The sequence below is a fragment of the Cherax quadricarinatus genome, chromosome 22 (assembly GCF_038502225.1).
Source record: "Cherax quadricarinatus isolate ZL_2023a chromosome 22, ASM3850222v1, whole genome shotgun sequence".
Lineage (NCBI taxonomy): Eukaryota > Metazoa > Arthropoda > Malacostraca > Decapoda > Parastacidae > Cherax > Cherax quadricarinatus.
The window spans coordinates 34,212,091-34,233,759 of NC_091313.1; positions in this window are offsets into that span (position 1 = coordinate 34,212,091).

The following is a 21,669-nucleotide window of genomic DNA, read 5'->3' on the forward strand; positions in this document are numbered from 1 at the left end:
CTTGTACAAGTGTCTATAATGCACCACACTCCTGGATCTAGTGACTGCTGCACAGGTTGCTACACCTGCCCTTCAACAATGCTTCCTTGCTGTGGCTTACGAAATCATAACACTATTTGCAACCGTGTTATTACAGTTTCTTGAGCCATGACGGCGACTTTGAAGGGATTCGAGCTAGAGTTCGCTATAATCACGCTGGTGTGGGATTCCTCTGTAAAAACCTTCGTTTGTTGTCAATGGGGCCCATGCTAACCTTCCTATGGTGTATAGAAATATACCTAGTTGGATGAGTCTTATTAGAGTCAGCTGGCTGACTCTAATAAGACTCTGGCCTATGAGTTAATAGATTCACCGCCCTTGGATCAAACCCCACCCATTCCCTGGTTTCTTCCTTGTTATCGTTCATTGGAGACGCTGTCTAAATTGCATTTATTTCCCACTCTTCACAAACACTCACGTGCCAAGATATCACTGCACTACGAACCTTCTCTCTATCTGTTATGATACTGAATCCTGCAATTTGTTATCTAGTTATTAAGGAGAACCAGGATTTTAAATCTAAAATTTACAGAAAACCAACGAATAACTGTTCCTATGTGCACAATTATTCTCCACATCATAATAGAGTTAAACTTTGTGTATTCTCATCAATATTTTTGAGAACTTTGCGTATTTGCAGCCCAAAGTTCATAGATGAATAAATCTTGAAGATTTATGAAATAGTTAATGATCTAAAATACCCTAAAAACTTAATTGATATTTTTTTTAAAACTGCTAGAAATACATTTTATAATTCAAAACGGGACAGCTAACCTTACTCAGCTAAAAATATGTTGGTTCTCCCTTACCATGAAAACTTGCTTAATATGCCTTCTCTACTTAACAATTTTAATATCAAAGTTGTATTTAACAATCTTAATATAGTAAAAAAAAAACTTTTGATAAAAAATTCTCCCTAAAATGCTGACAGATGTGTCTATAAGATTCCTTGTAAAATATGTGATAAAGTTTACTACGGTGAAACTGGTAAAAATCTCGAACTAAGATTAAAACAACATAAATATGAAGATTGAGACACTTATGCAACATATGGGAATCTTTATTAAGGAAACGTTTCGCCACACAGTGGCTTCATCAGTCCAATACAAAGTAGAAAGGCGTAAGGAGACGAGGAGTTTGAGGTAATCAGTCCCTCAGCCTGGAGTCGATGTGTTCAGTCCATCAATCTTGTAGAATGTACAGCATAGGGCCGTAGACGTGGCTTATATACTGTAGTGAGGTGAGGCGAAGCAGGCGGAGGCGGGGTCATAGTGGTACCATCCACTAGTCGAAGTAGGTCTTCGTCCAAAGGTTGGACAAGTGTTGAAGAATTCTTTGTAACAAGATCCCATGATGCTGCAGTGTCACAACATAAATATAGAATTAAAAGTGGACAAGATTCTAATGCTCTGGTTATTCATGTGAGAAATTTTAACCACACAATTGGTTTTTAAAATGCCGAGAAAGTGGTATCAATCAGGTCCATGGTTGACAGAAATATATTAGTATCAAGTTTCATAAAAACGTTTTGAAATTAATATATACAGTGGACCCCCGTTAACGAACTTTTTTCATTCCAGTAGTATGTTCAGGTGCCAGTACTGACCGAATTTTTTCCCATAAGGAATATTGTGAAGTAGATTAGTCCATTTCAGACCCCTAAACATACACGTACAAACGCACTTACATAAATACACTTACATAATTGGTCGCATTTGGAGGTGATCGTTAAGCGGGGGTCCACTGTATATTGCTTTTGGATTATACAAATTGAATTATTTTAATAAAATTTTGGTAGAAATTTAAGATATTTTCTACAAGTTAAAATCTTAAAGCCTGTGTCTTCAAGTACCTGTGTCTGACAGGTCCTTGGACACCTCCCTACTTATAAAATGTCAAGTGTTGTAAGTTAACTACGAGGAGTAATTTCGTCCTTATATGCTTTCTGATGGTCTTTTATTTTTAGAGTTCCTTGATAATGTGGGAAATAACGAAAGCCCTTGGAAGTTCAATATTTTCACAGTGGTTGCTCTGCATACTGTGATATAATCTGTTTACTGTGTTCTTATTGCGCATACATATAAATATATGTCGTGCCGAAAAGGTAAAACTGGTCAATTAGCAAGAACTCATTTAAAATTAAATATTTTCTATAATTTTTATGTTATACGTTTAAAGATTTTTTTCATTCATGTTAATGTAAAAATTAAAAATTTTGTACCAAACGAACCTTAGAAAACTTACCTAATCCAACAACATATAGTTTAGATAAGTATACTGTAATTAAATAATAAACAAACACAATGAAATACTTTTTCGTTAGGTTCAGAATGATTTTTGCGAAATGATTGCATACACAAATTTTCGCTTGCCTTATTCGGCAAGAATAACGTTGATATTTAAGCCAAAATCGCAAGTTTTACCTATTCGGCACGACACACATATATATATGTATTTATAATAAGAAATACTCAGTTAATCAGTTAAGATATAGTTGTTATTTCTAATCAAAATACAAACGCGTAACATTAAAAAATTGATATAATCTGCTGGTAATCACCGCTGCAGCTCTGTGTATCCTGACTTAACCATCATTACTAATTATTATTTCAAAGTTGTTATTACAGGTAATGAACATCAATGAGAACTGAGGCATTTTAAATATTTTCATCCTAATTATGTGAACACACCACAATAACCAACATTATGTTGGATAATTGGAAAATATTTCTGGTACAAGTCGAGGATGCTTACTCTCCTGTTTGTTGTTGTATAATGAAGACTGATGAACATCGGAGAACCTGTCTGTTTAACAGCTGCCAGGTACTATGACAGGTGATAAAACAACCAGGTACTATGACAGATGATAAAACAACCAGGTACTATGACAGGTGATAAAACAACCAGGTACTATGACAGGTGATAAAACAACCAGGTACTATGACAGGTGATAAAACAACCAGGTACTATGACAGGTGATAAAACAACCAGGTACTATGACAGGTGATAAAACAACCAGGTACTATGACAGGTGATAAAACAACCAGGTACTATGACAGGTGATAAAACAACCAGGTACTATGACAGGTGATAAAACAACCAGGTACTATGACAGATGATAAAACAACCAGGTACTATGACAGATGACAAAACAACCAGGTACTATGACAGATGATAAAACAACCAGGTACTATGACAGGTGATAAAACAACCAGGTACTATGACAGGTGATAAAACAACCAGGTACTATGACAGGTGATAAAACAACCAGGTACTATGACAGATTATAAAACAACCAGGTACTATGACAGATTATAAAACAACCAGGTACTATGACAGATTATAAAACAACCAGGTACTATGACAGGTGATAAAACAACCAGGTACTATGACAGATGATAAAACAACCAGGTTCTCTGACAGGTGATAAAACAACCAGGTACTATGACAGGTGATAAAACAACCAGGTACTATGACAGATGATAAAACAACCAGGTTCTCTGACAGGTGATAAAACAACCAGGTACTATGACAGATGATAAAACAACCAGGTACTATGACAGGTGATAAAACAACCAGGTACTATGACAGATTATAAAACAACCAGGTACTATGACAGATGATAAAACAGCCAGGTACTATGACAGGTGATAAAACAACCAGGTACTATGACAGATGATAAAACAGCCAGGTACTATGACAGATTATAAAACAACCAGGTACTATGACAGATTATAAAACAACCAGGTACTATGACATGATAAAACAACCAGGTACAATGACAGATTATAAAACAACCAGGTACTATGACAGATTATAAAACAACCAGGTACTATGACATGATAAAACAACCAGGTACTATGACATGATAAAACAACCAGGTACAATGACAGATTATAAAACAACCAGGTACTATGACAGATTATAAAACAGCCAGGTACTATGACAGATTATAAAACAACCAGGTACTATGACATGATAAAACAACCAGGTACTATGACATGATAAAACAACCAGGTACTATGACATGATAAAACAACCAGGTGCTATGACATGATAAAACAACCAGGTATTATGACATGATAAAACAACCAGATACTATGACAGATGATAAAACAGCCAGGTACTATGACATATGATAAAACAACCAGGTACTATGACAGGTGATAAAACAGCCAGGTACTATGACAGATTATAAAACAACCAGGTACTATGACATATGATAAAACAACCAGGTACTATGACTGATTATAAAACAGCCAGGTACTATGACATATGATAAAACAACCAGGTACTATGACAGATGATAAAACAACCAGGTACTATGACATATGATAAAACAACCAGGTACTATGACAGATGATAAAACAGCCAGGTACTATGACATATGATAAAACAACCAGGTACTATGACATATGATAAAACAGCCAGGTACTATGACATATGATAAAACAACCAGGTACTATGACATATGATAAAACAACCAGGTACTATGGCAGATGATAAAACAGCCAGGTACTATGACAGATGATAAAACAACCAGGTACTATGACATATGATAAAACAACCAGGTACTACGACTGATGATAAAACAGCCAGGTACTATGACATATGATAAAACAACCAGGTACTATGACATATGATAAAACAACCAGGTACTATGACATATGATAAAACAACCAGGTACTATGACAGATGATAAAACAACCAGGTACTATGACATATGATAAAACAACCAGGTACTATGACAGATGATAAAACAGCCAGGTACTATGACAGGTGATAAAACAGCCAGGTACTCTGACAAGTGATAAAGCAACCAGGTTCTCTGACAGGTGATAAAACAACCAGGTACTCTGACGGGTGAAAGAGCAACCCGGTGTTCTGACACCTGATAATGCTGCCAGGTATTCTGACACCTGATAATGTTGCCAGGTATTCTGACACCTGATAATCCTGCCAGGTATTCTGACACCTGATAATGTTACCAGGTATTCTGACACCTGATAATGTTACCAGGTATTCTGACACCTGATAATGTTGCCAGGTATTCTGACATCTGATAATGCTGCCAGATACTCTAGTTTGTCATAAAGCTACCAGGATCTCTGCTCTTCAAGGGAGAGGTCCTCCTTGAAGCGGTGAAAAGGCTTTTGGCATTCGGAATTGGACCTTTAAGTCTTCTTGCTCAGACCGAACCTAATTACCCCTCCCCCCACCTTTATCCCTTTCCTGCCCCATCCCTCCTTTCCTATTTCTCTTCCTTTTTCCATCCCTCTCCTTCCTTTTCTACTTTTGGCCTTTAAGGTCTTGCCCTCTGAAATTTTAGCTCATAGGGTGAGGTAGGGGTGTCGTTGTCCGCCCCATTCCGTCGAGGTCTTTAGTGGTGGTGTAGCTTGCAGTGGAAGATGGATCACCTGGAGATGTCCTGACTTCCCTCCGGAGTTCCGGGGGGACGGGGTACCTTACGATGTCCTTCGGGTGATGGGTATATCTATGGAGTCTGCCTGTAGGTTCCAGGAGGTAGTGACCGAAGGTATTCCTTGTTGTGGGTTTCTGGCCGCTCTCTCTTTGTCCACCGAGGTGGCTCAGTGGCTGTGAGGTTGCTGGCCTGTATTGCTGGTTTACTCGCATGTAGGGCACAGGTCCAACGCTGCAAAAGCACTGCTGGCTGCACTGATGGCCCTTTTGGGAGAAGAGGGGGATATACGATCATTTTCATCCCTCCTAGGAGCTGTCTCTCCACATTCCTCCCCTTTTTTAATAAATGAATAAAGGGGAAACTTATCATGGAGACCCATACCCATGAACTCTTACCTGCAGCACCCCCTATAAACCCTGGCACGCCGTCGGACCATTCTTTGGACCTCTTTTCCAACCCGGTACCTTCTCTGTGTAACGTTTCATTACCCTCCTCAGGTTCTGCGGTTTTGACCGACCCTTTAGACACTTCTGATTTCCGTGCGGCTTTGACAATGATCCTCATCTTCTCCACATAGAGTGCGTCGATTTTCTGAGAGTACACACGGCCCACCTCTAGCCTTCCGTCCAAACAACCTCTCCCTGTCACTGATGACTACCTCAGTTTAATCTCGTGCTTCTAAGAAACGTCCAGCTAAGAAATTCCTCCTGTTACACTCTGTGTTTCAAAGTCTTTCTGGACAAAATTCTTTTGCTCCATCCAATTTCTCCTACTGATTATCTTTCCAACCACAACATTAGCAAGTCTTTCCTTCGCCATGATGGGCAAGACATTTCCTTCCACGTTCATAAGAGTGGCACATACGTTGTCACGGCACAAAATGCAGAGCAGGCACATAATCTTTCACGTCTTTACATTCTTAATAACACACCAATTATAATTCGCAAACATATCTCCCTTAATTCTTGTTGTGGATCTTTAATTTTTTCACATACGATCGTATGTGTAATGAAGACTTTCTGGAGACACTCGAGCTCCAAGATCTCCCGGTCATTGAAGCTGACACATACATACTCCCTGCCTGCAGGCAGAAGCGCTATCTTTGAAATATAGTGAGGTTAACTTTCAACATACGTGAACTGCCACCATCTGTTTACGTGGCGGGACAATGCCTACTAGTGCAGGAGGTGATCCCTACCCCGCAACATTGTAGAAAATGCTGGCGCTTCAGCCACCCTGCATAATATTGCAGGTGAGTGACAGAACGCCTTGTCTGTGGTGTAGATGACCATAGAAGTCCATCCTGCATCCACCCTCCCTTTTGCCTTAACTGCAAAGATACGCACCCTACCTATTCTTACCGTTGCCTGATTTTCTTAAGAGAAAGGGAGATCCGTTGTCTTAAAGAGAAAGAGGGATTCTCCTACACCATGGCAGTTTCCAATCTCCGCCTCTAAGGGAGACTCCCACGGCTCTCTTATTCCAGGGTCGCTAGACGGCCCCAGACCTCGGTGGTGCCTGCTTCCAAAATTGCACTCACATGTTTCACTACGTACTCCCCCTTCTAACTAAGTCGACGCCACATATTCCTTCTTCTACCAAGTCTACACCTTCATTTACGTCCAAATCTTCAACCTCAAACGGCATGACATTCCCCAGCATTACTCTTTCTCCAGCTTTAAGTCTAGGCCTTTACCTCGAGATGCAGCTGATACTGTTATGGAGGTTCATCCCCAAGTACAGTTGCTCCCTCGCCTGTTCCTTCGAAAATTTATGCCTGCCAAGACACCTCTACCCCTTCTTAGGTGTCTTCCGTTGTCTCTCCACCTTTTACCCAAATTACATCTTCTCGCTCCGCCGTCATGGTCTCTCTACTTTCTCTCTCATCTGAAACTACTGAAGCCATCTCTGCGCTTATTGAGGAGACAACACCAATGATGGACACCGGTCCACCCCCGACCCTTCACATTTTCGTCTTCCGCTCCCTTCTTCACACCGCCTTTCATCACGCCATGCCAAAACTTCAATCCTTACTAGTTTCCCAATGCCTCCGCATGTTGACTTTACTGACCCTCCTGGTCTATAGATAACTGCAAAATGTTACTGTTACGCTCAATCAGCCGATCATGGTTGATAGAGCCACGGCCTCAGGGGTAACTGAGGAGCGTTTCAGGTATTGCTCTTTCAGCTTTCTTCTGTTTGCAAGAACCAAAATTGAGTTGCCCTGTTTCCCGTCCCTTCTCAGGTATATCTTATTACTTTCATCGGATCCTTTTTCCAATGAGACTTTTAGTGAAAATACGCTTCTCGTGCCCCACGATATACCACATTCTCTGGTCCTTGTCCGTACTTCGCTGCATTTCACTGCAGCCTACATCTACTTGGACAAGTGGTATACAGTCTGTTCTTCATATCTCTCTCCTTCTCAGCCATTATCTATTCCTGATGTGGCATCTCTGATTTCTACAAACCTCCTCCTCCTTCTCCTCCTTTCTCATTAGGAGATTTTAATGCTGATCATATCATCTGGGGATGGTCTCACTGTGACTCTCGTGGTGATCAGTTAAAGGGACTTCTCACTTCTCTTCCCCTCCTTGTTTTAAATACAGGTACTCCCACTCATTTCGACCCTCGCACTCAAACTCATTCTTGCATAGATCTCTCAATTTGCTCCTCTTTAACTGCACTCGACGTTATCCGGTCTGTGCTCCCTGATTTACATGACAACGATCATTTTCTATCGTACATTCTTCTCATACGTATTCTCGACCTCCTCATAGCCCCACGTTGGCAGTTTGAACTGGCGAATTGAGCTTTATACTCGCATCAAACTGCTTTAGTGATGAACCTTCGCCTTTGTACTCAACTGAGGAGCATTATTACATCTAATTGACTTTGCCTCATCCCCTAGTTCTTCGTATCTAACATAAGTTGCGCAGCATCTCTAGCAAAAACAAAGAAATTGGTTTCTGCTTGGTCCTTGGTTTTGATGTTCAGAGCAATGAACGTTCAGACACATCTGAGCGGTCAGCTGTACTTGACCTTTGCGTTTCATGTAGAGATGTTCCATTTTGAGACTATTTTGCTGTAATATCTAGCCACCTTCATAACAGCTGACAACAACGTTGCTCTGAGTTGATTCATAACAAGTTACATTCTATCAAGCCGAGTTTAGTGTTCTGGTCTTCTTTTTATCACCGATATCGTGGTTGGTAGATTATACTTTCCTATCTTCACAAAGGTCACCCAGGTCTCCTGAGTATCTCATGGAGAGGCGTCCGGTTCCACTCTCAAAATTATCAGGTTCCAATTTCAGTTTGTCATATTTTACTGGACTGTCGTGTCCACCAGCGAGCACACAGAATTTATCTCCGACGTTGTCACCGCTCCAGCATCCTTATCATATCTTCATTCATGACGGATCCGCAATTGACACAGACTCCCACTTTGACTTTTTGACAACAGTAGATTTATTACACAAACTTTAATGCTAAATTCCTTTGCACTCCTTTAACACCCTTACTAGTCTATGATCAAGCAAGCATACCCTTCCCTGCAGCGCTGTATGACTCTTCTGGGTTTAGCACTTGCTTTTGATAATAATAGTAATAATAATAGTAGTAGTAGTAGTAGTAGTAGTAGTAGTAGTAGGAGTTGTAGAAGCATGAGTAGTAGTAGTAGTAGTAGTAGTAGCAGTAGTAATAATAATAATAATAATAATAATAATAATAATACCAGTTCCCCGGTATTCTGGCTACTTATAAATATAGGTCAACGACGCTTAACGAATCTCTTAAGTGTATATCTACGTTACTTCAAGAGTTCCTTAAGTGTGTGTGTCAGAGTTCATTAAATTATCTCTAAAGTTTGCTCATAATTAATGAGACAAAGTTAGAGGTTCATTAAAAGCATTCAAGTTTGAGTGTCGAATTGGGAAATCGAATTTCAGCTTTTTTATGATTCGTTTTAAAGCCTATTGACTACACGAGGGTCTCTAAGGAGACATATAACCAGCTCACCATCATTCATCAATATTTTATTCTTGAAAATAGGAATTAAAGTAACCTTTCAGTGTATATACTCAAATATATATACTTCTCGGTGAATATATCCTGAGAGAAGTTTTTAGTTAATACCCAATATAATAAAGACAACTTAGATTCCAAAAAGACCAGATCCACTCTAATAAGAAATGATAACAATAGTAATTGTTATATAATAACATTTACACCAATGTAGAATTTCCTACAATTTATAGTGAATAAAGGAAGCATTGTAAGTCATGAGTACAGTTTAATACAGCTTAATTAAAAAGTTCCCTGATTTGGTATTCTTGCAGTGGTCCTATAGTGAAAGTGTGTTGTTTGGTGAGTATACCTGAAGGTGTCCCGGGGGTCAACGCCCCCGCAGCCCGGTCCATGACCAGGCATCGCTGGGAAGTATACCTGAAGGGTGTTCTGGGGGTCAACGCCCCCGCAGCCCGGTCTATGGTCAAGGTCTAACTGGGGAGTATACCTGAAGGGTGTACCAGGGGTCAACGCCCCCATAGCCCGGTCCATGACCAGACATCGCTGGGAAGTATACCTGAAGGGTGTACCGGGGGTTAACGCCCCCGCAGCCGGTCGATGACCAGGCATCGCTGGGAAGTATACCTGAAGGGTGTTCGGGGGGTCAACGCCCCCGCAGCCGGTCCATGACCAGGCCTCACTGAGAAGTTTTTCACAAAGTAAGTTATCTATGCTGCTGTTGATACTTAATGTACATATTTGATATATGTGTTGTGCTGTGTGTTCTGTGTACACCAGTCTTCCTTGGTGATTATCACTACACATATTCCTCCTTATCCTTCTACTTCTGAATACATTGCTCTTTCGTGAAAATAATCCTGCTCCTCCTGCACCTCCTGCACCTCCTGCTCCTCCTGCTCCACCTGCTCCTCCTGCACCTCCTGCTCCTCCTGCTCCTCCTGCACCTCCTGCTTCTCCTCCTCCTCCTGCTTCTCCTGCTCCTCCTGCTTCTCCTGCTCCTCCTGCTCCTCCTGCACCTCCTGCTCCTCCTGCACCTCCTGCTTCTCCTCCTCCTCCTGCTTCTCCTGCTCCTCCTGCTTCTCCTCCTCCTCCTGCTTCTCCTGCTCCTCCTGCTTCTCCTGCTCCTCCTGCACCTCCTGCACCTCCTGCACCTCCTGCTCCTCCTGCACCTCCTGCACCTCCTGCACCTCCTGCACCTCCTGCACCTCCTGCTCCTCCTGCACCTCCTGCACCTCCTGCACCTCCTGCTCCTCCTGCACCTCCTGCACCTCCTGCTCCTCCTGCTCCTCCTGCTCCTCCTGCACCTCCTGCACCTCCTGCTCCTCCTGCTCCTCCTGCACATCCTGCACCTCCTGCTCCTCCTGCTCCTCCTGCTCCTCCTGCACCTCCTGCACCTCCTGCACCTCCTGCTCCTGCTGCTCCTCCTGCTCCTCCTGCACCTCCTGCACCTCCTGCTCCTCCTGCTCCTCCAGCTCCTCCTGCACCTCCTGCTCCTCCTGCACCTCCTGCTCCTCCTGCTCCTCCTGCACCTCCTGCTCCTCCTGCACCTCCTGCTCCTCCAGCTCCTCCTGCTCCTCCAGCTCCTCCTGCACCTCCTGCTCCTCCTGCACCTCCTGCACCTCCTGCTCCTCCTGCACCTCCTGCTCCTCCTGCTCCTCCTGCTTCTCCTCCTCCTGCTCCTCCTGCTTCTCCTCCTCCTGCTCCTCCTGCTTCTCCTGCTCCTCCTGCTTCTCCTGCTCCTCCTGCTTTTCCTGCTCCTCCTGCTCCTCCTGCACCTCCTGCTTCTCCTCCTCCTCCTGCTTCTCCTCCTCCTCCAGCTTCTCCTGCACCTCCTGCTCCTCCTGCACCTCCTGCACCTCCTGCTCCTCCTGCACCTCCTGCTCCTCCTGCTCCTCCTGCTTCTCCTCCTCCTGCTCCTCCTGCTTCTCCTGCTCCTCCTGCTTCTCCTGCTCCTCCTGCTTCTCCTGCACCTCCTGCTCCTCCTGCAACTCCTGCTCCTCCTGCTCCTCCTGCTTCTCCTCCTCCTCCTGCTCCTCCTGCACCTCCTGCTCCTCCTGCACCTCCTGCTGCTCCTCCTCCTCCTGCTTCTCTCCTCCTGCTGCTTCTCTCCTCCTCCTCCTGCTTCTCCTGCACCTCCTGCACCTCCTGCAACTCCTGCTCCTCCTGCACCTCCTGCTTCTCCTCCTCCTCCTGCTTCTCCTCCTCCTCCTGCTCCTCCTGCACCTCCTGCTCCTCCTGCACCTCCTGCTTCTCCTCCTCCTCCTGCTTCTCCTCCTCCTCCTGCTTTTCCTGCTCCTCCTGCTCTTCCTGCTCCTCCTGCACCTCCTGCTCCTCCTGCAACTCCTGCTCCTCCTGCTCCTCCTGCACCTCCTGCTCCTCCTGCTCCTCCTGCTCCTCCTGCTCCTCCTGCTCCTCCTGCACCTCCTGCTCCTCCTGCTCCTCCTGCTCCTCCTGCACCTCCTGCTCCTCCTGCACCTCCTGCTCCTCCTGCTCCTCCTGCTCCTCCTGCAACTCCTGCTCCTCCTGCTCCTCCTGCACCTCCTGCTCCTCCTGCACCTCCTGTACCTCCTGCTCCTCCTGCTCCTCCTGCACCTCCTGCTCCTCCTGCACCTCCTGCTCCTCCTGCTCCTCCTGCTCCTCCTGCTCTTCCTGCTCCTCCTGCACCTCCTGCTCCTCCTGCACCTCCTGCTCCTCCTGCACCTCCTGCTCCTCCTGCACCTCCTGCACCTCCTGCACCTCCTGCACCTCCTGCACATCCTGCACCTCCTGCTCCTCCTGCACCTCCTGCACCTCCTGCTCCTCCTGCACCTCCTGCACCTCCTGCTCCTCCTGCTCCTCCTGCACCTCCTCACTGCAACGAGGTTTCTTCTGTATATCTTCACAAAACCTTAACTGATTAATCTCAAATTCTAGCAGTGTTTGACAGGAATCAATTACAGCTCTTGAAACCTTAAAAGAAGTATAGGTTGAGTTACAGCTCCTGAAACTTTTGCAGGGGTGGAGGTTGAGCTACAGCTCTCGACGTAGAGGTGTAGGGTTACATCTGGGGTAGACCTGTTTAGATGAAGTGATACATCATGTTAGCAAGAACATTGAAGTGATAGATCATGTTAGCAGGAACATTGAGGTGATAGATCATGTTAACAGGAATATTGAAGTGATAGGTCATGTTAACAAGAACATTGAAGTGACAGGTCATGTCAGCAGGAACATTGATGCGCTAGGTCATGTTAGCAGAAACATTGAAGTGACAGGTCATGTTAGCAGAAACATTGAAGTGATAGGTCATGTTAGCAGGAACATTGAAGTGATAGGTCATGTTAGCAGGAACATTGAAGTGATAGGTCATGTTAGCAGAAACATTGAAGTGATAGGTCATGTTAGCAGGAACATTGAAGTGACAAGTCATGTTAGCAGAAACATTGAAGTGACAAGTCATGTTAGCAGAAACATTGAAGTGACAGGTCATGTTAGCAGGAACATTGAAGTGATAGGTCATGTTAGCAGGAACACTGATGTGACAGGTCATGTTATCAGGAACATTGAAGTGACATGTCATGTTAGCAGAAACATTGAAGTGATAGGTCATGTTAGCAGGAACATTGAAGTGACAGGTCATGTTAGCAGGAACACTGAAGTGACAGGTCATGTTAGCAGGAACATTGAAGTGACAGGTCATGTTAGCAGGAACATTGAAGTGACAGGTCATGTTAGCAGGAACACTGAAGTGACAGGTCATGTTAGCAGGAACATTGAAGTGACAGGTCATGTTAGCAGAAACACTGAAGTGACAGGTCATGTTAGCAGGAACACTGAAGTGACAGGTCATGTTAGCAGAAACACTGAAGTGACAGGTCATGTTAGCAGGAACATTGAAGTGACAGGTCATGTTAGCAGGAACACTGAAGTGACAGGTCATGTTAGCAGGAACACTGAAGTGACAGGTCATGTTAGCAGGAACACTGAAGTGACAGGTCATGTTAGCAGGAACACTGAAGTGACAGGTCATGTTACCAGGAACACTGAAGTGACAGGTCATGTTAGCATGAACACTGAAGTGACAGGTCATGTTAGCATGAACACTGAAGTGACAGGTCATGTTAGCATGAACACTGAAGTGACAGGTCATGTTAGCAAGAACACTGAAGTGACAGGTCATGTTAGCAGGAACACTGAAGTGACAGGTCATGTTAGCAGGAACACTGAAGTGACAGGTCATGTTAGCAGGAACACTGAAGTGACAGGTCATGTTAGCAGGAACACTGAAGTGACAGGTCATGTTAGCAGGAACACTGAAGTGACAGGTCATGTTAGCAAGAACACTGAAGTGACAGGTCATGTTAGCAGGAACACTGAAGTGACAGGTCATGTTAGCATGAACACTGAAGTGACAGGTCATGTTAGCAGGAACACTGAAGTGACAGGTCATGTTAGCATGAACACTGAAGTGACAGGTCATGTTAGCAAGAACAATGAAGTGACAGGTCATGTTACCAGGAACACTGAAGTGACAGGTCATGTTAGCATGAACACTGAAGTGACAGGTCATGTTAGCATGAACACTGAAGTGACAGGTCATGTTAGCAGGAACACTGAAGTGACAGGTCATGTTAGGAGGAACACTGAAGTCACAAGTCATGTTAGCAGGAACACTGAAGTGACAGGTCATGTTAGCAGGAACACTGAAGTGACAGGTCATGTTAGGAGGAACACTGAAGTCACAAGTCATGTTAGCAGGAACACTGAAGTGACAGGTCATGTTAGCAGGAACACTGAAGCGACAGGTCATGTTAGCAGGAACACTGAAGTGACAGGTCATGTTAGCAGGAACACTGAAGTGACAGGTCATGTTTATTTACAAACTTAAGTCAGCAGAGAGGAGAGCAAAGATGAATAAGGTGAGTGATGGAAGACAAAGATGATGGTAAAAAGAAGATGAATAGGAATTGATGAATGAATCTTCGTTATCGTAATAATAAATTTTTTATTTGATGCTGATAAAGTATAATACATAATTGAAGAATAATTCACAAGTCACATATTAGTGTGTGCTTACCCATTTGTGCTTGCGAGGTTCGAGTCGCCTCTCCTGGCCCTGCCTCTTTCATCACAGTCGCCGGCATTATTAGTTCCATGCCTCGAGGGCCCTATCATACCTACTCTGGAAACTGTGTAATGAGTTTGCCACTTCGTTATCTAACGCCTTCCATTTATTTACCACCAGGAGACTGAAAAAGTATTTTCTAACCTCTGAATTATGTGTCGTTAGTTGTCGTCTAGGATTCCTCGACACGATGCCTCTCGTATCAGAGCGCCTACCTCTATACCGCAGGGGTCAACGCCCCTGCGGTCGAGTCCTTCACCAGGCCTCCCATTGGATCAGGACCTGATCAACCAGGCTGTTAATGCTGGTCGCACGTAGTCCAACGTACGATCCACAGCCCGGTTGATCCGACACTGACTTTAGGTATCTGTCCACCTCCCTCTTGAAGGCAACCAGAGATCTCTTGGTAATTTCCCTTATACCTGTTGAACAGTCTTGGGCCCTGGACACTTACTATGTTTTCTCTTACGGTACTAATGGCTCCATTACTTTTCATTGGGAGTATATTGCACCGTATCTTTTATGGCATAATCATGTCTCCCTAGTCCTTCTAAATCGTCTCTCTTCTTAACTCAGCCCTCTCAGTTCTGTGACTGTTCAGCTGCAAATATCAGGACCTTTATAAGTGTTCGTACAACCTTGAACAAGTGAGGACTTGATGCTGGTGCTGGTGTCTCCATGTGTCTGACTCTCCATGTGTCTGACTCTCCATGTGCCTGACTCTCCATGTGTCTGGCTCTCCATGTGTCTGACTCTCCATGTGCCTGACTCTCCATGTGTCTGACTCTCCATGTGCCTGACTCTCCATGTGTCTGACTCTCCATGTGCCTGACTCTCAATGTGTCTGGCTCTCCATGTGTCTGGCTCTCCATGTGTCTGACTCTCCATGTGTCTGACTCTCCATGTGTCTGACTCTCCATGTGTCTGGCTCTCCATGTGTCTGGCTCTCCATGTGTCTGACTCTCCATGTGTCTGACTCTCCATGTGCCTGACTCTCCATGTGTCTGACTCTCCATGTGTCTGACTCTCCATGTGTCTGGCTCTCCATGTGTCTGGCTCTCCATGTGTCTGACTCTCCATGTGTCTGGCTCTCCATGTGTCTGACTCTCCATGTGTCTGGCTCTCCATGTGTCTGGCTCTCCATGTGTCTGACTCTCCATGTGTCTGACTCTCCATGTGCCTGACTCTCCATGTGTCTGGCTCTCCATGTGTCTGACTCTCCATGTGTCTGGCTCTCCATGTGTCTGGCTCTCCATGTGTCTGACTCTCCATGTATCTGACTCTCCATGTGCCTGACTCACCATGTGTCTGATTCCCCATGTGTCTGACTCTCCATGTGTCTGGCTCTCCATGTGTCTGACTCTCCATGTGCCTGACTCTCCATGTGTCTGACTCTCCATGTGTCTGGCTCTCCATGTGTCTGACTCTCCATGTGTCTGGCTCTCCATGTGTCTGGCTCTCCATGTGTCTGGCTCTCCATGTGTCTGACTCTCCATGTGTCTGACTCTCCATGTGTCTGGCTCTCCATGTGTCTGACTCTCCATGTGCCTGACTCTCCATGTGTCTGGCTCTCCATGTGTCTGACTCTCCATGTGTCTGACTCTCCATGTGTCTGGCTCTACATGTGTCTGACTCTCCATGTGTCTGGCTCTCCATGTGTCTGGCTCTCCATGTGTCTGGCTCTCCATGTGTTTGGCTCTCCATGTGTCTGACTCTCCATGTGTCTGGCTCTCCATGTGTCTGGCTCTCCATGTGTCTGACTCTCCATGTGTCTGGCTCTCCATGTGTCTGGCTCTACATGTGTCTGGCTGTCCATGCATCTGGCTCTCCATGTGTCTGACTCTCTATGTGTCTGGCTCTCCATGTGTCTGGCTCTCCCTGTGTATGGCTCTCCATGTGTCTGGCTCTCCATTTGTCTGGCTCTCCATATGTCTGGCTCTCCATGTGTATGGCTCCCCATGTATCTGGCTCCCCATGTGTCTGGCTCTACATGTGTCTGGCTCTCCATGTGTCTGGCTCTACATGTGTCTGGCTCCCCATGTGTCTGGCTCTACATGTGTTTGGCTCTACATGTGTCCGGCTCTACATGTGTCTGGCTCTACATGTGTCCGGCTCTACATGTGTCAGGCTCTCCATGTGTCTGGCTCTCCATGTGTCTGTCTCTACATGTGTCTGGCTCTACATGTGTCTGGCTCTACATGTGTCCGGCTCTACATGTGTCTGGCTCTACATGTGTCTGGCTCTACATGTGTCCGGCTCTACATGTGTCTGGCTCTACATGTGTCTGGCTCTACATGTGTCTGGCTCTCCATGTGTCTGGCTCTCCATGTGTCTGGCTCTACATGTGTCTGGCTCTACATGTGTCTGGCTCTACTTGTGTCCGGCTCTACATGTGTCTGGCTCTCCATGTGTCTGGCTCTACATGTGTCTGGCTCTACATGTGTCTGGCTCTCCATGTGTCTGGCTCTACATGTGTCTTGCTCTCCATGTGTCTGGCTCTCCATGTGTCTGGCTCTCCATGTGGCTGGTCTTCAATGTTTTTGGCTCTCCATGTGTCTGGCTCTGTATGTATCTGGCTCTCCATGTGTCTGGCTCTACATGTGTCTGACTCTCAATGTGTCGGGCTCTCCATGTGTCTCTCTCTCCATGTGTCTGGTTCTCCATGTTTCTGGCTCCCCATGTGTCTGGCTCTATATGTGTCTGGCTCTCCATGTGTCTGACTCTCCATATATCTGGCTTTCCATGTGTCTGGCTCTCCATGTGTCTGGCTCTCCATGTGTCTGGCTCTCCATGCGTCTGGCTCTCTAAGCGTCTGGCTCTACATGTGTCTGGCTCTCCATGTGTATGGCTCCCCATGTGTCTGGCTCTCAATGTATCTGGATCTCCATATGCCTGACTCTCCAAATATCTGGCTTTCCATGTGTCTGGCTCTCCATGTGTCTGGCTCTCCACGTGTCTGACTCTCCATGTGTCTGGCTCTACATGTGTCTGACTCTCAATGTGTCTAGCTCTCCATGTGTCTGGCTCTCCATGTGTCTGGCTCTCCATGTGTCTGACTCTCCATGTTTCTGGCTCTCCATATGTCTGGCTCTCTATGTGTCTGGCTCTCCATGTGTCTGACTCTACATATATCTGGCTTTACATGTGTCTGGCTCTCCATGTGTCTGGCTCCCCATGTGTCTGGCTCTCCATGTGTCTGGCTCTCTATGTGTCTGACTCTCCATGTATCTGGCTCTCCATGTGTTTGGCTCTCCATGTGTCTAACTCTCCATATATCTGGCTTTCCATGTGTCTGGCTCTCCATGTGTCTGGCTCTCCACGTGTCTGACTCTCCATGTATCTGGCTCTCCATGTGTTTGGCTCTCCATGTGTCTAACTCTCCATATATCTGGCTTTCCATGTGTTGTGATGTAGTCCAGCTGGGCTTGTGAGGTCTCTGGGGAGACCTAATTTAACCAATTATATGGTCACACCTTGCCTTGGCAGACGTCTGTAGCCACGCCCACGTCTGAGGTCTTTTGTTCTTAACAGCGTCAGAGCTCGGCGTCAGGTCGCAACACGTGGTACATACACCATTGGGGAGGGGGGTACTTTGACTACGATATAAGCCCAGGGAAGAGCGGGGCAAGGGGGTTGTTGGTGACAGGTCCGTCGAGCGAGAGCTCTGGACAGCCGCGTGTGTAGTGGACCACGCATTGGGAATCTCGGGTCAGCTAGTCGGTGAATTAAGAGTGAGTACTAGTCCGTGTTACTGATAACATCTACCCTTCCCCCTGGTAATAAGTCTCATAGGTCAATTGTTATATTGTGTAAATTTCCATCAGGAGATGTTGTATTCTAGCCCTTTTATGTTATTAAGTAAACTATAGCCATAGTTCCCATTTTTATTTGTACCTTTCATATGCTATTCCCTAGCTTGTTAAGCACTGGGATATACAGGAGACGTGCTCACTCGCTGGGATACCTCCGGTAGAGTGGGTAGAGGTCTCACATGGTGGCAGCGGTTTAGCGTTTATCATTAAACGCGGCTCACGTGCTTTACGACTGGTCGGTTTTTGCTATCAAAACCAAATATTAATTTCTTTGTGTCGCCTATCATTTGTTTTACCGTTCACTGTGGCCGTAACCTTAAGAATAAACCAGGACAATCCTACTCTTATGGTTGTCAGGTGGGTGATGACCAAATATAATTTGCGTAGCAAGACGTTAAATAGTGCAATCAGACGATCCAGTAGGATACAGGTGAAGTTCCTCGTGAACAGAATGGCAGAGGCTAACGTCAATGTTAGTGATCTCGCACCAGGCTCAAGTGAAGGGTCTAGCAACATGGTTCCACAGCAAGATTCAGTGATTAATGTTAGTGACGGTATAAATAATCAAGAAAATGAGATTTCAGTGATAAATAATACTTCAGGGGTACATATGTCAGGGACAAACCATCCCCAGGTCCAAGGCTCAGGAACGAATATAGGTTCCACGGTGACCCCCAGTAGTACCACGAATACTATGGCCCCAGTGGTATCTAATACATCTACCACTGCTGTTAGCCCGGGAGTATCAATTTTACCAACCCGGGATGCTACTAACCCCATACCTCCGTATTTTAATAACCCAGTTAATGCTGACTATAGTATGTATCCTTATCTTAACTCTGTGCTTCATAGTGTTATTGCTCAAGTTATGAGTAACCCTCAATCCCCTATTGTTGTACCTGCTCCCCAAGTCCCTGGGGTAGCTGCCTATAGGGTTCCCACTTCTGCGCCTGGTTCTACAGTTACTAGTATACCTAACCCCTCAGTAACCATAGCTTCCCCTGCTGTGTCAGGTGTTCACCTGCCCAATGCTGTTCCTGTAAATACTAACCAAACACCCACACTTGTAACTACAGCTGGGGAACCATTCAGTATTTCCCCGAATGGGTCCTTATCTAATATACCGGGACTCCCGACCCAACCCCAACTTCTGAGCCTCCAGCCTTCCCAGGTCAATCCTTCCCTAACCAAGCCACTCAACGTCCCAACGAACCCTATGCTTCAGCAAAAGATTTTATCTGGGGCATCAGCTCCAGATAGTAGTGTTGGAACCTCTATGTGTGGGACAGTAATTGTTGATAGGCCATATTTAGAAAATTTGCCGAAATTTCATGTAGAAGATTTGCCGAGGAATCCCATCGAAAGAAATATCAAAGTAGAAGCTTGGATTAAAAATATTGAGGCCATTTTGCTTAATATATCTGATGAAAAAATGAAAGTTTCACTGGGATTCAGGGCAATTGTAGATAACACAGCATCCATATTTAGTCTCCCACAATTTATTAACGTAAAGGACTGGAGTAATTTCAAGGATGCTATAAGATATAGGTTCCAGACGGCAGTATCAGTTGAAAATATCCATCGATACCTGGAACAATTGCAACTGAAGGAGGGACACACTCTAAGGGACTTCAGTTGTCTGGTATGGTCCAGGGTGGAAGATGTGAACGGAACTTTAAAATATAATGCAGAACAGCTGGAGCTTTATAAAAAGCAGGTATTTTGTGAAGGGTTGCCAGTCTGGATGAGAACTAGAGTTGCTATGGTACTAGCGATTAAAACCTTCGAAGAACTAGTTCAATATGCCATGTCTCTCGAGTCCGAATATGGTAGAGACAGAAAGGGAGATAGAATTGTTGCCTCAGAGAGAGTAACACCTGAGTCACCATATGTGGCGACAACCAATAATGAGAAGAAGTATATACCCCCGCACCGCAGGACAGGCGGTGGTGGGCGTAATAAACAGAATGCTCGGAGAACTAATCAATGCTGGGAGTGTGGCGGGATTGGCCATATTAGGGCCAACTGCCCTAATTTTCGTTCCTAACGAAAGAAGAAGGTACAAGGTTAAGAAAGATAGGTCTGATAACCTTGTTACCAAAGATGAAAGACCTATGATTAAAATAAGAGTAAATGGAAAAAAACTGGTAGCTTTCATTGATAGGGGAAGTCAGGTGTCAATAATTAAGCGAGATGTATGTAATAACTGGAGGGGTTGTAAAATAAGCAAAGCTAAGAGAGATATTACTGCTGTAAATGGTAATGATATTAATGTCGAGGGACAAACGGACCTGTACTTTGAACTGGGTGAAAGTTATAAAGTTCACGCTTGTTTAGTAGTGTCTGGAGTAAGGTTTCCAGGGGACTTACTCTTAGGTATGGATTTTCTCAGAAGGTTTGACTTCCTCTTGTCGTATGGCAAAGGAAGGGGAACCAGTCGGCTGATACTGGATGAGGTTTCCTTTCCAATAAAATTCATAGAACATCCCTCAATAGTAGCTTCTATGAGTAGGAGTAATAAATTATTCAAAACCCCATCTAAATCACTTTTTGAAGTGCAGTTACCTAATGTGAACTCTGCAGACGCAGATTATGCAGTTCATGTATTATATAACCAGGTATGTCCACCTAATACATTCAAATTTATTAAAGGTTCAGTGGGAAGGAAGGTCGAGCCAGGAAGTATCTTACAATTAGCGGGGAAGCTAGAATCCTTCCTGGTGCCTCATCATCTAGCCCAGGTTTCTGAGAAAAGACATATCTTAATACCAGTGATAAATCTGACAAGTAAAGCGTTAAGATTCAAGAATGGTAGAAGGTTAACATCAGCTGAGATTATCCCCAAAGACTTAATTTTTGAACCTGACTCCGTTAGGCTACCTGGCCGAGGTCAACAATGTGGAGCACTTAATACCAGAGTCCCAGAAAGGGTAGTGACGCCTGCCGCTCCCACCCAGAACGAAAGTAAAAGGGAAAAGACATTTAATGATGTAAATCTAAATCATTTAAAATGTTCTGAGAAGGAAATAATAAAGAATGCTTTAAGGAACTTTCCAAAGTTGTTTTCAATGGATGAAGGAGATATAGGCTTGCTGCCCCAGATTGAGCATACTATACCTACAGGTGACAGTTTACCTGTCCAAACCCGTCAATGGAGACTCCCAGAAGAGGCTAAGAGAGTAATAAGGGAGGAATGTAATACCATGCTCCAGAACGATGTAATTGAACCGAGTTCATCACCGTGGCTCTCACCTGTAGTGTTGG